The 14,465-nt window shown below is 48.4% G+C and overlaps 1 protein-coding gene across 2 annotated transcripts in view; it reads right to left on the minus strand.

The window, feature by feature from the left end:
• ppm1e (protein phosphatase, Mg2+/Mn2+ dependent, 1E) overlaps nt 1-14,465 on the minus strand; it is a 147,684-nt gene that overhangs the window by 58,425 nt on the left and 74,794 nt on the right. The gene's annotated exons all lie outside the window — the stretch shown is intronic.

Below are 14,465 nucleotides of genomic sequence, written 5' to 3' on the forward strand. Positions count from 1 at the left end.
CATCTCATCCGGAAGACAGCACCTCCAACAGTGCTGCACTCCCTCAGTACTGGAGTGCCAGCCTTCATTTTGTGCTGATCTCCAGTATGGGACTTGCCGATGTTTCTGTGAACAAACAGTTTATTTTCTTCTCATTTGGCCTCCGATATGGTTAACCACAGATTCCCCATTGCAGTGAGACTTCAGAGCCTCTGGCACATAATTGATAAAGTGTGATGACTAACCCAATGTAATCGCAGAGAGAGAGGTACACAGCTGACCATCTCTCTGTATCGTCATCTTAAACTGTCCGCTTCAGTGCGAAAAGATGTTGGGGAGTTAAAGCCTGAGTGAAAGCCAAGCAATTCTGCTTTACAGAAAATAAGCGATTGTCTGAACACATCAGGAACACATCCTAACCTGCCCAGGGTACAGGAACATTCAGTCATCTGAATAGGAATAAAAAGGTGCTTCAGGACAAGGAGTTCAGCAAATAAACTTGCTGTGTGCTCTGTCCCTGGGGTTTTCATCTGCTTCTCAATATTGTAAACACCCCAGCCAATAGCAAATCAGAGTTACTGTGTTCTAGAAGCTATTTGCAGAAAGGGTTAGTCAAAGCCCTTCAATCCAGCTACAACTCCACAGACGCCCCCGGCTCCTCCCCACCTTCACCTTTGACCCTCGCCTTCGCCCCCGACTCCTCCCGACCTTCGCCCCCGGCTCCCCCCACCTTCACCTTCACCCCCGGCTCCCCCCCCCCACTTCACCTTTACCCCCGGCTCCCCCCCCTTCACCTTCGCCCGACTCCCCCCCGCCATTCGCCCCCGACTGCCCCCAGAATCCCCTTACCCCAGCACCCCCTTCGCCCCCAGCTCCATCCTTCGCCCCCGACTCCCCACTTCACCCCTGACTCCCCCCTTCACCCCCAGAATCCCCCCTTACCCCAGCACCCCCCTTCGCCCCCAGCTCCATCCTTCACCCCCGACTCCCCCCTTCGCCCCCGACTCCCCCCCTTCATGCTTGGCTCCCCCCTTAACTGCCCCTTACCCCAGCACCCCCCTTCACCCCCGACCCCTCCCTTCACCCCTGATTCCCCCATTCACCCCCGACTTCCCCCCTTCACCCCCTAAATACTCCCTTCAGCCTCAGCTTCATTACTCAGATGCAACCCCTGACTTCACGTTGCACATGACTCCTCCTGAACCCCATCAAAAATATTCTGATACTAACCATCCAGGGGTTATCAGGACGGTCAGCAATGTGACTGTAGTGCATGTAGCCCACACTCTGCCCAGCTCTGTCCAAAATGCCAACGGGGGTCTTCTATATGTCATTGGACCCCCTATTGGCCTTTTAAACAGGCCTACCGCCAGGCTGAAGTGGCTGCTTCTTCTGCCCAGTGTTAGGCCCAAGGTCACTGTATTGGGTGCAATGGGACCATGCGATCATTACCCATTGTTTAGGGGGTCCACCTTCCTCTTTTCTGTAGACTTTACAGAGGATGACCTTTACAGAGGATGACCTTTGCAACAGGAAGCAACTCTTCCAACCCGCAGTGCCTGGATTTAAGAATCAAGAGAAATGTTTCTTAAATCAGTGATCACCTGTTCAGAAAGTGAGGCTGGTAAAAATCGAGCACCTGTGAACAGCTTCTCACCACCGACTGTTTTCACAATTATGGTTTCATTTAGTCCATCTAGAACCACTGAAGCTTTTGCTCAGCATTTCTTTAATGGCCCAGCCATGCCTGGAAACCCAGGAACTGATTCACACCTTATTTTGTTGAAGTACAGCTCACGATGGATTCTTATTGGCTGTTGATGCTCGTGCTTCCTCGTGTCTCTCTCTCTCTATCTCTCTCTGAATTTTCCCTCTCAGTCAAAAACCTCTGGCCTCTGCTCAACATCTCCCCATGACGGAGATCCACAGCTCACCATGTGGATATCAATCTCTGTCCTATTCCTTTGCTGACATGATTGTATTGAATTTCTGGGACAGTGAAATCCCATTTTCCATAATCAAATTTATCCTTTGCTTGTCATGCAAAAGGTCAATTCCCCACAAGACTGAGCGTATTCCAAGCAAAGCCGGTCATTAAATCTTCACCGATTGTTGCGTCTTTGACACAATTAGAGGCACTACATCAAAACAGAGAACTTAGATCATTGTTTAATGGTTTCTCTGTCACTACCTTTTATTAACCTTCAAATAAAATTAGACTGAGGTAAAGAATCACTACTCCATCTTCATACACTGCGGTCAAAGGCTTTGAAGAAATGATTACACGATGACTTGGAGTTAATCTATAAAATGTAGCCAACCAGCAACAAGGGTTGAAATTCGGCAGAAGAACATCCCATTCATTTCCCATGTTGGTTCTTTACAGGATTGCTGAAGGTAGTGTGGTCCAGGGCTGGTTTAGGACCAGGCCAGAGATGAGATGGGTTACACTGAACTAGGTATCTCCATTTTATTGTTTTCAGCCTGGTAACACTGTCTATGGGCAGGGCTGGGGGCTGAAGTCAGGACTTTCCAATTGTCGAGGATGGTCGAGGACGAGGGGAGTCAGGGTTGAGGAGGGGAGGAGTCGGGGTTGGAGATGAGGGTGCTGAGGAGGAGGGGAGTCGGGGTTGAGGAAGAGGGAAGTTGGTGTTGGAGAGGAGGAGAGTTGGAGATGAGGGTGTTGAGGAGGAGGGGCGTCAGGGTTGAGGAGGGGAGGAGTCGGGGTTGGAGATGAGGGTGTTGAGCAGGAGGGGAATCGGGGTTGAGGAAGAGGGATGTTGAGGTTGGAGAAGAGGAGAGTTGGAGATGAGGGTGTTGAGGTGGAGGGGAGTTGGGGCTGAAGAGGAGAGTGTGTGGTTGGGGTTGAGGAGATGAGTTGTTTCCTTATTCAACACATTAGAAAACTTCATAGAAGCAGCCTAATGAAATATCTTTCTAAGAAATAGCTTTTCCTCTTCTGGCGCCCTCTTTGATTAGGTTAAGTGCTGCTTTTAGCCTGTCACTAATACTTAATTTATCACATCCATCGTAACAAAGATTGATAACACAGTGGGTGAGCACAGCAAACTGAATTATAGTCACTCCCAAACAACTGGGACAAAAGTCTCCAATCTCCACTGCCTGGCAGGATCTTAAATAAAATCAGGACAAAGCGATCAACCCACAAAGAGCAAGACCACAAATACGGCTGGTGTGCTAAAGGGCAAAGGTCCATACTGATACAGGAGACAGTGGGGGGTGGAAAAGATACATCCAGTAGTGGGGGAGTCAAAAACTAGGGGCCAAAAGTATATCAGATAGTTGCTTAAAAAATTCATTAAGGAATTCAGGAGAAACTTCTTTACCCAGTGAGTGCTGAGAATGTGGAACCCTGCAGGGAGCGATTGAGGTGAAGGGGGAGCATCGATGTATTTAAGAGGAAGCTGGATGAACACGTGAGGGAGAAAGGGTTAGATGGATGTGTTGATGGGGTGAGCTGGAGTAGGGGTGGGAGGAAGATCGTGTGGAGCATAAACACCAGCGTGGACCAGTTGAGCTGAAAGGCCTGTTCCTGTGCTGTGAACACTATGTGGTTCCAATGTAAAGCTCCCACTATTCCATTCTCACCAAAGCTGAGCCGCAGTGAGGCAGGCTGCTGTGGCTTGTCATTATACAGCACCTTATTGTCTCTGCATGTCCCACTGCGCCTGCCAATGAACTGCTTTTGAAACGTTGTCAAGGAGGTCAAAAGCAGCAGCCAGTTTGTGCACAACAAGATTCCACAACTAGAGACCAGAAGAACTTCCCACTGCTCTCCATCTAATCGTGCCATGGGTGGATAACGCCCAACGGAGCAGGCCATCTGTGAAAGATAGTGACTCCCAAGAGTGGGGCGTTCCCTCACGGCCTTCTGATTTAGTGCGACCAACTGGGCCAAGGCTGTCTATCTTTTATTAAATTAAAACAGAAAATACCGGAAAAACTCAGCAGGTCTGTGTAAGCAGAGTTAACGTTTCGAGTCCGTATGACTCACAACATTTAAGAAGTATTTAGATGAGCACTTGAAACGCCATAGCACACAGGGCTACGGGCTGGGAAATGGGATTAGAATAGACAGGTGCTTGATGGCCGGCATGGACACGATGGGCCGAAGGGCCTGTTTCTGTGCTGTACAACTCTCTGACTTTTCTGCAGAAGAAGAGTCAGAGACTCGAAACGTTAACTCTATTTCTCGCTCAACAGATGCTGCCAGACCTGCTGAGTTTTTCCAGCATTTTCTGTTTTAATTTCAGATCTCCAGCATCCACAGTATTTTGCTTTTACCTTACTGTCTACCTTTTCAATGGTTCAAATTCCATTTCACAATCACTGGAAGCCCACATAAGCCCACTCCGAATCTTAGAGCTGGGCAGTAGGGTTTCCTTCCAGCATGTCAATGAAATTCCTCCTCCTAGCTGGCACTGTTGGTGGGCATTGGGCAGACAAGTGGGATCCCTTTTCTGCACCGAACCCAAATCTTACAGATATCTTCTTTACATTTGAGATTCTAATCCCTATGAGGAGGAGGACATGCACTTTACGACGTGAAGAGGGTAATGTTAATCCTACCAGACAGATAACACTGGTGAGGAATGCTAACCCATCAGTCCCAGGCACTTTCATTCCTGCATGTGCCCAATGCTGGATATAACATAAGATTTTCTGAAAGTGACACTGGTATCTTAGCAGCATTGTTGTTGTCATGGTACTGGAAGTGTATAAAGATAGTTCTCTCTCTCCCCTCCCTCCCACTCCATTCTCTGTCTTAATGCTTGTACTCGAGATTCATCGCTGACTTGGGACAGCTCCTGCTGTGCCCCGGGGGAAACACTGATCTTAACCAATCCAGCTGGCACCATGTTCAAACCAGGGTCCAGTCTGGTGGCATGCCAGAGCCCAGTGCCACTCAGTTCACCGCTGCACACCATACGGGAAAGACAGAACTTGCATTTGTATGGCGCCTTTCTCAAATTCAGGACGTCCCAACACGCTTTACAGTCAGTTGAAGCACAGTCAATGTTGTAATGTAGGAAACACAGCACAACAAGATCCCACAAACAGCAATGGGGTAAGTGACCAGTTAATCTGGATAAATGTCAGCCCAGGACACTGGGGAGAATTCTCCATCTTCTTCAGTTCTCTCCCTGAAGGAGGCGCTATGATCTCCATCATGCATAGGGCAAGGAGGCAGGTCCCAAATCCACCCCAGCCAGAGAGAGGAATCAAACCCCGCACTGTTGGCGCAAATCCGATCCACAAGCCAGCCCTCCAGCCGATTGCACCCCCACCACCCAACCCCCACCCCCTTCCTTCCAGGGAGTCCAAGTTGCTGTGGAAGATGCACCGTTACATGCATTGAGTCTGGAGCTATGGACAGTGATGGTAGAGGCACCAACTTTCTTTCCATTACATGGTTGACCAGGAACATCTCCGGCTCTTATTGCCTCCCATTGGTGTGTGCTGGAAGGATTTGCAGGTTGATGCTCAACCTGTTTGGCCGCATTACAAACACACCTTCCTTGGTCATCGAGTCCTGGAGTGGGGCTGGAACCTGCTCAGGGGCAGGGGTGCTAACCCACTGCGCCACAAGACCTCTTCAGAATTTCCCTACTTTTCTTCAAATACTGGAACATAGGAACACAAGACGGCCATTCAGCCCCCCCCCCCCCCCCCACAAACTTGTTCCATCACTCAGTGAGATCACAGCTGATCTGTATCTCAACTCCACCTACCCGTCCTGGTTCAGTAACCCTTAATCCCCTCACCAAACAAAATTTTGAAGGGCAGGGAATATCCCCAGTGTCAAGGGCAAATTTTCAGGCCTGAGGCAAGGCTACCAATCACTTGTCCTACTGCGTGTATGGGATGTAGCGGTGCACAACTTGCCTGCTATGTTTACCCGCAGAACAAGGGACCACGTTTCAAAAGTTTAAATCACTGGCTGTGAAGTCTTTTATTAATTCATTCTCAGATTGGGGGCGTCAGTGGCAAGTCCACCATTTATTGCTCATCCGTAGCTCGTGACCTTTTCTACAGGTTTCGTGCAACTAGCACAACAGTGGCATGCTGTGAGATTTCATCGGGTAATTAACAGTAATCTCGAGGCACAAGTTCAAGTCCCTCACGGCCGCCCAACAACGTGAATTCAGTTTTTAAAATTTGGAAATTACGAAAAAAAAAACACAGCTGGGAGCAGCAGTGACCACGAAGCTGGCCACTGTCCGACTAACTCAACAAGAAGGGTTTCGCCTTCCTTACCCCAATCTGGGCAACACGTGGCACCAAGGGCCAACTCTTAACGGCCTCCTGAATGGGGACTTTTAAACCATTGAGGGGAACCTGTGATGGTGAGTAAACGCTGGCTTTGCTTGTGTGACCCATACCTGGAGGATGAAGGAAGAGTACTCCAGTCCCTCTGGAACTAGTACAGGACACCGACTACAGTGACTACACCGAGAGGGCTGTGTACGGTTTTGGCCCCCTTAAGACGGTCATTGGAGGCAGTTCAGAGAAGGTTGGCTTGGCTGATTTCTGGGACGAAGGAATTGTCTTATGAGGAATGGTTAAGTAGGTTGGGCCTGTACCTCAGTGGAGTTTAGAAGAATGAGAGGCAATCCTATTGAATCATCAGATTCTGATGGGTCTTGACAAGGTGGATGCTGAGAGGATGTTTCCCCTCGTGGGGGAATCTAGAACAGGAGGGCACAGATTCAAATTAAGGAGTATCCCATTTAAGACGGGGATAAGTAGGAATTTCTTCTCCCAGAAGGCTGTTAATCCTTGGAATTCTTTCCCCAAAGGAGCAGTGGAGGTTGCATCATTGACTACATTTAAGAACGAGTTAGACAGATTTTTGATCTAAAGGCCAACGATTATGGATTATGGGAGGCAGACAGGAAAGTGAAGCTAGGGTCACAATCAGAACAGCCATGATATTATTGATGGTGGAGCAGGCTCAAGAGGCCATCTGGCCAATTCCTGCCCTTATTTCTTATTTTAGACTCCAGTCCGCGTGGGACCAGGCTCCAGGCTTCAGACTCCGGTCCGCGTGGGACCAGGCTCCAGACTCTGGTCCGTGTGGGACCAGGCTCCAGACTCCGGTCCACGTGGGACCAGGCTCCAGACTCCGGTCCGCATGGGACCAGGCTCCAGACTCCGGTCCGCGTGGGACCAGGCTCCAGACTCCGGTCCGCGTGGGACCAGGCTCCAGACTCCGGTCCGCGTGGGACCAGGCTCCAGACTCCGGTCCGCGTGGGACCAGGCTCCAGACTCCAGTCCGCATGGGACCAGGCTCCAGACCCCGGTCCGCATGGGACCAGGCTCCAGGCTCCAGGCTCCGGTCCGCATGGGACCAGGTTCCAGACTCCAGACTTCGGTCCGTGTGGGACCAGGCTCCAGACTCCAGACTCCGGTCCACGTGGGACCAGGCTCCAGACTCCAGACTCCAGTCCGCGTGGGACCAGGCTCCAGACTCCAGTCCGCACAGGACCAAGTGCTTCTGGAAAGAACTGGAGCAAGTTGGAAGGGAAATAGTAATTCTAACAGAGATTGTACACGATTTCCCATCAGATTTATTACAATTGTGTCTTTTTTTGGCACAGTAATTATTTAACAGCGATCAGGAACTCAACACTTGGGGAATTGAGAGGTGCAAACTCATTTCCTAACACTCTACAGTTCAGCACAGTAATTACAAAGAGACCGGTCTCTCCCACAGTGAAATGCTTCATTAACCTATTGGTGGCTCCACTTTGCAGTTTCCAGGTGTTATTGAGGTGGAAACGTTTACAAAGATCTAGTTTATCCATGCTTCCATTATTCACGTTCATTCATTATCCATAAGGAATTTCACAGGGGATCGGAGTCCACCAGGAATTACAGCCTTGGGTCTGTAGAACATCAGGAATCAAAGCTCAAGTTCTGGAAGGCCAAAAGCATTTGAGCTTTAGGCCTGAGAGACCAGAGTGAGTTGGGGCTTAGATTCCAAGAAACCAATGGGAGTCAGGGATTGAGTCAGGCCGACCAGGAGTCGGGGACTTTAACCTAAAGGCCAGCAGAAGCGAATGCTTTGCACAGAGAGTCTGATTCAGGTCCAGGAGAGACAGATTCAGATGAAGGGGGTCGGCAGAAGTTAGGACCAGGCATATAAATACTGTGGCTACAACAGCAGGTCAGAGGCTGGGAATTCTGTGGCAAATAACTCACCTCCTGACTCCCCAAAGCCTGTCCACCATCTACGAGGCACAAGTCAGGAGTGTGATGGAATACTCCCCACTTGCCTGGGTGAGTGCAGCTCCCACAACACTCAAGAAGCTTGACACCGTCCAGGACAAAGCAGCCCGCTTGATTGGCATCCCTTCCACAAACGTTCACTCCCTCCACCACCAGTGCACAGCAGTGTGTAACATCTACAAGATCCACCACAGGAACTAACCAAGGCTCTTTCGACAGCATCTTTCAAACCTGTGACCTCTACAACCTAGAAGGACCAAGCAGCAGATACATGGGAACACCACCACCTGGAAGTCCCCCTCCAAGTTAGTCACCATCCTGACTTGGAAATATATCAGATCAAAATCCTGGCACACTCCCCCTAACAGCACTGTGGGTGTACCTACACCACATGGACTGCAGCGGTTTAAGGGGGCGGCTCACCACCGACACCTCAAGGTCAACTAGGGATGGGCAACACTTGCTGGCCTCGCCAGCGATGCCCGCATCCCGTGAAAGAATAAAAAAGATGGTATGAAACCCCAATAGGAATTAGCTTTTAAAAAGAACTAGAACTGGAGAGTGCACATTGAGGGAGGCAGAAGAGGGCGTGAGGAGCCACATTTAAGTTTAAGGAAAGCCAAGAGAATGAACTCAGGATGAGCTTCACATTGTGGATAAAGCCAAGAGGTCAGAGGTTAGAGGCAACCTCACTCTTTGAAAGGATTTGCTGCGTTTCGAGAGCGGCCTGGAGCTTCCAGCAGCCGAAGAGTTAAGTGTAAAAGCCCCAGGTTCACACAGGGCGTTGTTGAGTGTGACGATGACACATCACACTTGTCACAGGACGTCTTAATCAATGTACATTCCACCCACACAGGAACCTTTGCAATATGTATGCTAATGAGCTGTGCAGGCAAGGGCATCAGAGAAACCCCCCCGACCCGACCCAAGCCTGTGGGCCCTCCTGCCCATCTGAAGCAGACAAACACAGTCACCAAACCCGAATGTCAAACACAAGGTGGAGAAAAATGATCCGCAAAAGCTATTTACGGAAAATGGGGAATGTGACCATCAGAGTAAAATCCCGATACAGATTGCAAGGAGCAGATTTCTCAGCAGCGCATCCTAGCAGCTGAAAAACACACACACACATCTCACATCCCAAATCAAAACAGAAAATGCTGGAAAAGCTCGGGTCTGGCCTCAACTGTGGAGAGAGAAACAGGGTTAACGTTTCGGGTCCCTATGACTCTTCTTCAGAGTCATTTCCCAAAAGAGTTTAATGCTTTAATCCAGGCAAAGCATCTCTGCTCAAATAGTTTTTAATCATGGGTTAGAGTTATGGGTGGGTTAGGGGTTATTAGGGATTAGTGATTAGGGATGGGGTTAGGTTTTAAGGTTAGGTTAGGATTAGGGGTTTGTGTTGGGAGTTGGTTTTTGAGTTGAATTTTGGGTTAAGAGTTGGGTTCGGGATTAAAGTTGAGGTTACGAGTTAGGGGTTTGAGGTTTTATTTTAAAATTTGTTCATGGGATGTGAGTGTCGCTGGCAAGACCAGTATTTATTGTCCAGCTGTAAGTGCCCTTGAGTTGGGGGAGCAGGCTAGGAGACGGGGCTTGTGTTAGGGTTACAAGTTAGTTTGTGTAGGGGTGGCGTCGGCTGGAGCAGCCAGTGTGGCTTTCATCATTTCACAATGATGCCACACGCAACCATAGCGATATCCATCGTCGCCCTGACTTTTCACCAATCACAATCTCAAGCCATGTTCAAGGGAAACCTGTGTGCTTTTGCTGCGCTTTATCACTGCCTCACATCCCACCCGATGGAATTAAGTCCTCCAGCTCTGGCCTCGGTGCAGCCTTTCCACCTCCACCATTAGTAGCAGGGCCTTCAGCCAACTTGCCTCTACTCTCTACAATGTCCTTCATAAATCTCTTTTCTCTTATTTCTTCTCTCCTGGCCTTTAAAGTGATCTCCGTTAGGTGCCAGCCTTGGCTCAGCTGGTAGCAATCTCTTGCCTCTGGGTCAAGGTTATGTATTCAAGTCCCACTCTAGAATCTCAATGGCCCCATTTGCCAACTGAGGAATCTTTTACACTGAACTGAGAAGGCAGGTGCAATCTTGGTTTAACATCTCCAACGAAAGATGGCATCTCCCATTGTGCAGCACTCCCTCCATACTGCACTGGGAGCATCAGGCTAGATCTTGTGTTGAAATCTCTGGAGTAGGGAGTTGTGAATCCATAGCCTCCTGACTAAGAGCCGAGAGTGATATGCACTGAGACACAGCTAATACCCAGAGCTAGGATTTCATTAGAGTGTCATATTGGCATGTGATTAATTTTCTTTCTATACTCTGCCCAAGTCAAGTGTGAGAAATATCAAGGAGTTACAGATATAGCGCAGCAATGAAGAACCAGCCTGGATTATGTGCTCAAGTCTCTGTAGTGGGGTTCAAACCAGTGACACAGGAGAGAAAGCCATTTCAATTTGGGAGAGGTCAAGGATAACTGGGTTGGGAAATGGTGCATAATTGTTCCGATATTGAAGCCCTTTCTGACAGTGTAGGGGAAGGTTTACTCTGAATCGTGAATTCTCAATGCTGACATAGGATATAAAATGCAGGCAGTCTGTCAGAGTAATGCAAACTCTTAACTGCATAACACCCATGCTATACCTGACCTGGGAGTGCGCTGTACGCAGAAGGTCAGTCCTTTTGCCCTCACATCACTTTCCTCCTCCTAATTTCAATTTTTCAAGTTAAGGACTGTAAAGCTGTGGGACTCTATCTCCCTCAGTCTCCCTTACAATTTCCAGGTTTTTAAAAACCAAATCACCATTTTTTAATGTGTCTGAATTTAGCAAAACACGAGATGAGGAGAATTTTTTGTTTTTTAAATGGTGAGAGGCAGCTTCCCCTGGCTGGCACCTCTGGCCAGAATCTTCGGCTCAGCGAGCGGGGGTGGGGCCCACTCACTGACATGTAAAATGAGGTCACCGTGCGTCATACCAATTTTCACTTCGGTGGGCACATACCGGAGTCGGCTGCACGCCCGCCAAACTGTCAAAGGCCTATTAAGACCATTTAAAAACTAACTAAACCATTTAACATAGCTGCCCGTCCAATCTTAAGGTTGGCGGGGGGGGGGAGCAAAGAGCCCAGGTGGCCCTCGCATTTTTCACAAAACCTCATCCACGGGCGGGATGAGGTTTCATGAATGATTTATAAGTTAAATAAAGATTTTCCTTAAAATTCATAGACATTGTCCCAGGTCATGTGACACTTTCACATGGGGGGACATGTCCCCAATTTTTTTTCTTTATTAAAATTTTTGAAACTCACACTGATCTCCCTGAGGCGGCTCTGTGCCTCGGGGAGATTTCTGCGCTCTTGCGCACGCATGGGCAAAAGAGTGCAGGCCCCCGACTCAGCCTTCTCCCCCCTGCCCACACAGGGAGCGCTCAGCGCTTCCGGGTTCATGTCACGCTGGGTTCAAATCCCACCACAGCAGAAGTGGCAATTGAATTCAATAAGAACCTGGAATTAAAATCTGATGATGACTGTTGTAAAAACCCATCTGGCTCAATAAGGTCCTTTAGGGAAGGAGGAAATCTGCTGTCCTTTGCCTGGCCTGGCCTACATGTGGCTCCAGATCCACAGCAATGTGGTTGTCTCTTAAATGTCCTCTCAACAAGCCAGTGATGTGCCACATCCCATGAATGAATAAATAAAAACCCAAGAGGCAGAACAAGGGGCCTTATCCTGGTCAAGGACTAGAAACCCAGAGGCTAATGAACCATAGAAAAGTTATGGTGCAGAAAGAAGCAATTCATTGTGTTTGCTGCGCTGGCCAGAAAGAGAAACTAGCTGCTCATTTTAATTCCACTTTCCAGCACACTTCAGATGCAGATTCAGGTACCTTTTAAAGGTACAATCCTCCATCACCCCCTACTCCCATCAACCCCCACCTACGGCACCTCCCCATGCCCACGCAGAAGATGCAACACCTGCCCCTTCACTTCCTCTCTCATCACCGTCCAAGGGCCCAAACACTCCTTTCAAGTGAAGCAGCATTTCACTTGCATTTCCCCCAACTTAGTCTACTGCATTCGTTGCTCCCAATGCAGTTTCCTCTACATTGGAGAGACCAAACGCAGACTGGGCGACCGCTTTGCAGAACACCTTCGGTCTGTCCGCAAGCCTGACCCAGACCTCCCTGTCGCTTGCCATTTTAACATCCACCCAGCTCTCTTGCCACATGTCTGTCCTTGGCCTGCTGCATTGTTCCAGTGAAGCTCAATGCAAACTGGAGGAACAGCACCTCATCTTCCGACTAGGCACTTTACAGCCTTCCGGACTGAATATTGAGTTCAACAACTTTAGATCTTGAACTCCCTCCTCCATCCCCACCCCCTTTCCGTTTCTTCCCCCTCCCTTTTGTTTTTTCCAATAATTTATATAGATTTTTCTTTTCCCACCTATTTCCATTATTTTTAAATGTATTCCACCCATGGTTTATTTCACCCCACCCCCACTAGAGCTATCTGTACCTTGCTTGTCCTGCTCTCCAATCTTAATTAGCACATTCTTTTAGATAATATCACCACCTTCAACACCTCTTTGTCCTTTTGTCTGTGACATCTTTTGGTTATCTCCTCCTATCACTGCTTGCTTGTCCCAACAACCACCCCCCCTTCTTCTCTCTCCCCACCCCCCCCCCCCCCCCCCACACACCAAACCAGCTTATATTTCACCCCTTTCCTATTTCTACTTAGTTCTGTTGAAGGGTCATGAGGACTCGAAACGTCAACTTTGCTCTTCTCCGCCGATGCTGCCAGACCTGCTGAGTTTTTCCAGGTATTTCTGTTTTTGTTTTGGATTTCAAGCATCCGCAGTTTTTTTGTTTTTACCTTTTAAATGAGTTGAGCGTTTCAGCTTCAACCACCGATTTAGACAGTGAATTCCAGACACCCACCACCCTCTGGGTGAAAATCTTTTCCGCATGTCCTCTCTAATCCTTCTACCAATCACCTTAAATCTATGCCCCCTGGTAATTTACCCCTCAACTAGGGGAAACAGGTCTTTCCTGTCTACCCTATCTAGGCCCTCATAATTTTGCACACCTCAATTCTGCCATCCCTCAGCCTCCTCTGTTCTAAGGAAAACAACCCTAGCCTATCCAGTCTTTCTTCATTGCTGCAATTTTCAAGCCCAGGCAACATTCTTCTAAATCTCCTCTGTACTCTCTACAGAGCAAATCCTTCCTGTAATGTGGCAACCAGAATTGTACACAAAATTCCAGCTGTGGCCTAACCAGCGTTTTATACAGTTCCATCATTACATCCCTGCTTTTGTATTTAATACCTCGCCCAATAAAGGAGAGCATTCCATATGCTTCCTTTACCACCTTATCCACCTGTCCTGCCACCTTCAGCCTTCAGGGACCCGTGGACATGCACTCCAAGGCCTCTCACTTCCTCAACCCCTCTCAATAACTTCCCGTTCATTAAGCATTCCCTTAGTTTGTTTGCCCTCCCCATATGCATTACCTCACACTTTTCCGGATTGAATTCCATTTGCCACTTTTCTGCCTACTCAACCAAACCATTGATATTATTCTGGAGACAACAGCTATCCTCTTCACTATCAACTACAAGGCCAATTTTTGTGTCATCTGCAAATTTCCTAATCATGCCTCCCACATTTATGTACAAATCATTAATATATACAACATACAGCAAGGGCCCCAAAACTGAGCCCTGTGGAACACCACTGGAAACTGTTTTCCATTCACAAAAACATCCATCGACCATTACCCTTTATTTCCTGTCGCTGAGCCAATTTTGGGTTCAACTTGCCACCTTCCCCTGTATCCCAGGGAACCTCACTTTTCTGACCAATCAGTCGTGTGGGGCCTTGTCAAATGCCTTACTGAAATCCATGTAGACAACATCCACTGCACTACCCTCATCAATCCTCACTGTTACTTCCTCAAAAACTCCTGTTAGGTTAGAATGACACGATCTTCCCCTAAAACCCTGCTGACTGACCCTGATCAACCTGTGCCTTTCTAAGTGACAGTTTATTCTGTGTCTCAGAATTGATTCCAATAATTTGCCCACCATTGCACCCTTTTTAAATAATGGAACAACATTTGCAGACCTCCAATCCTCTGGTACCTCGCCTGTATCTAGTGAGAATTGGAAGATGATCCTCAGAGCATCCGCTATTTCCTCCCTGGCTTCCTTTAATAGCC

This window comes from Cetorhinus maximus, chromosome 9 (genome assembly GCF_964194155.1).
Source record: "Cetorhinus maximus chromosome 9, sCetMax3.hap1.1, whole genome shotgun sequence".
Classification (NCBI taxonomy): domain Eukaryota; kingdom Metazoa; phylum Chordata; class Chondrichthyes; order Lamniformes; family Cetorhinidae; genus Cetorhinus; species Cetorhinus maximus.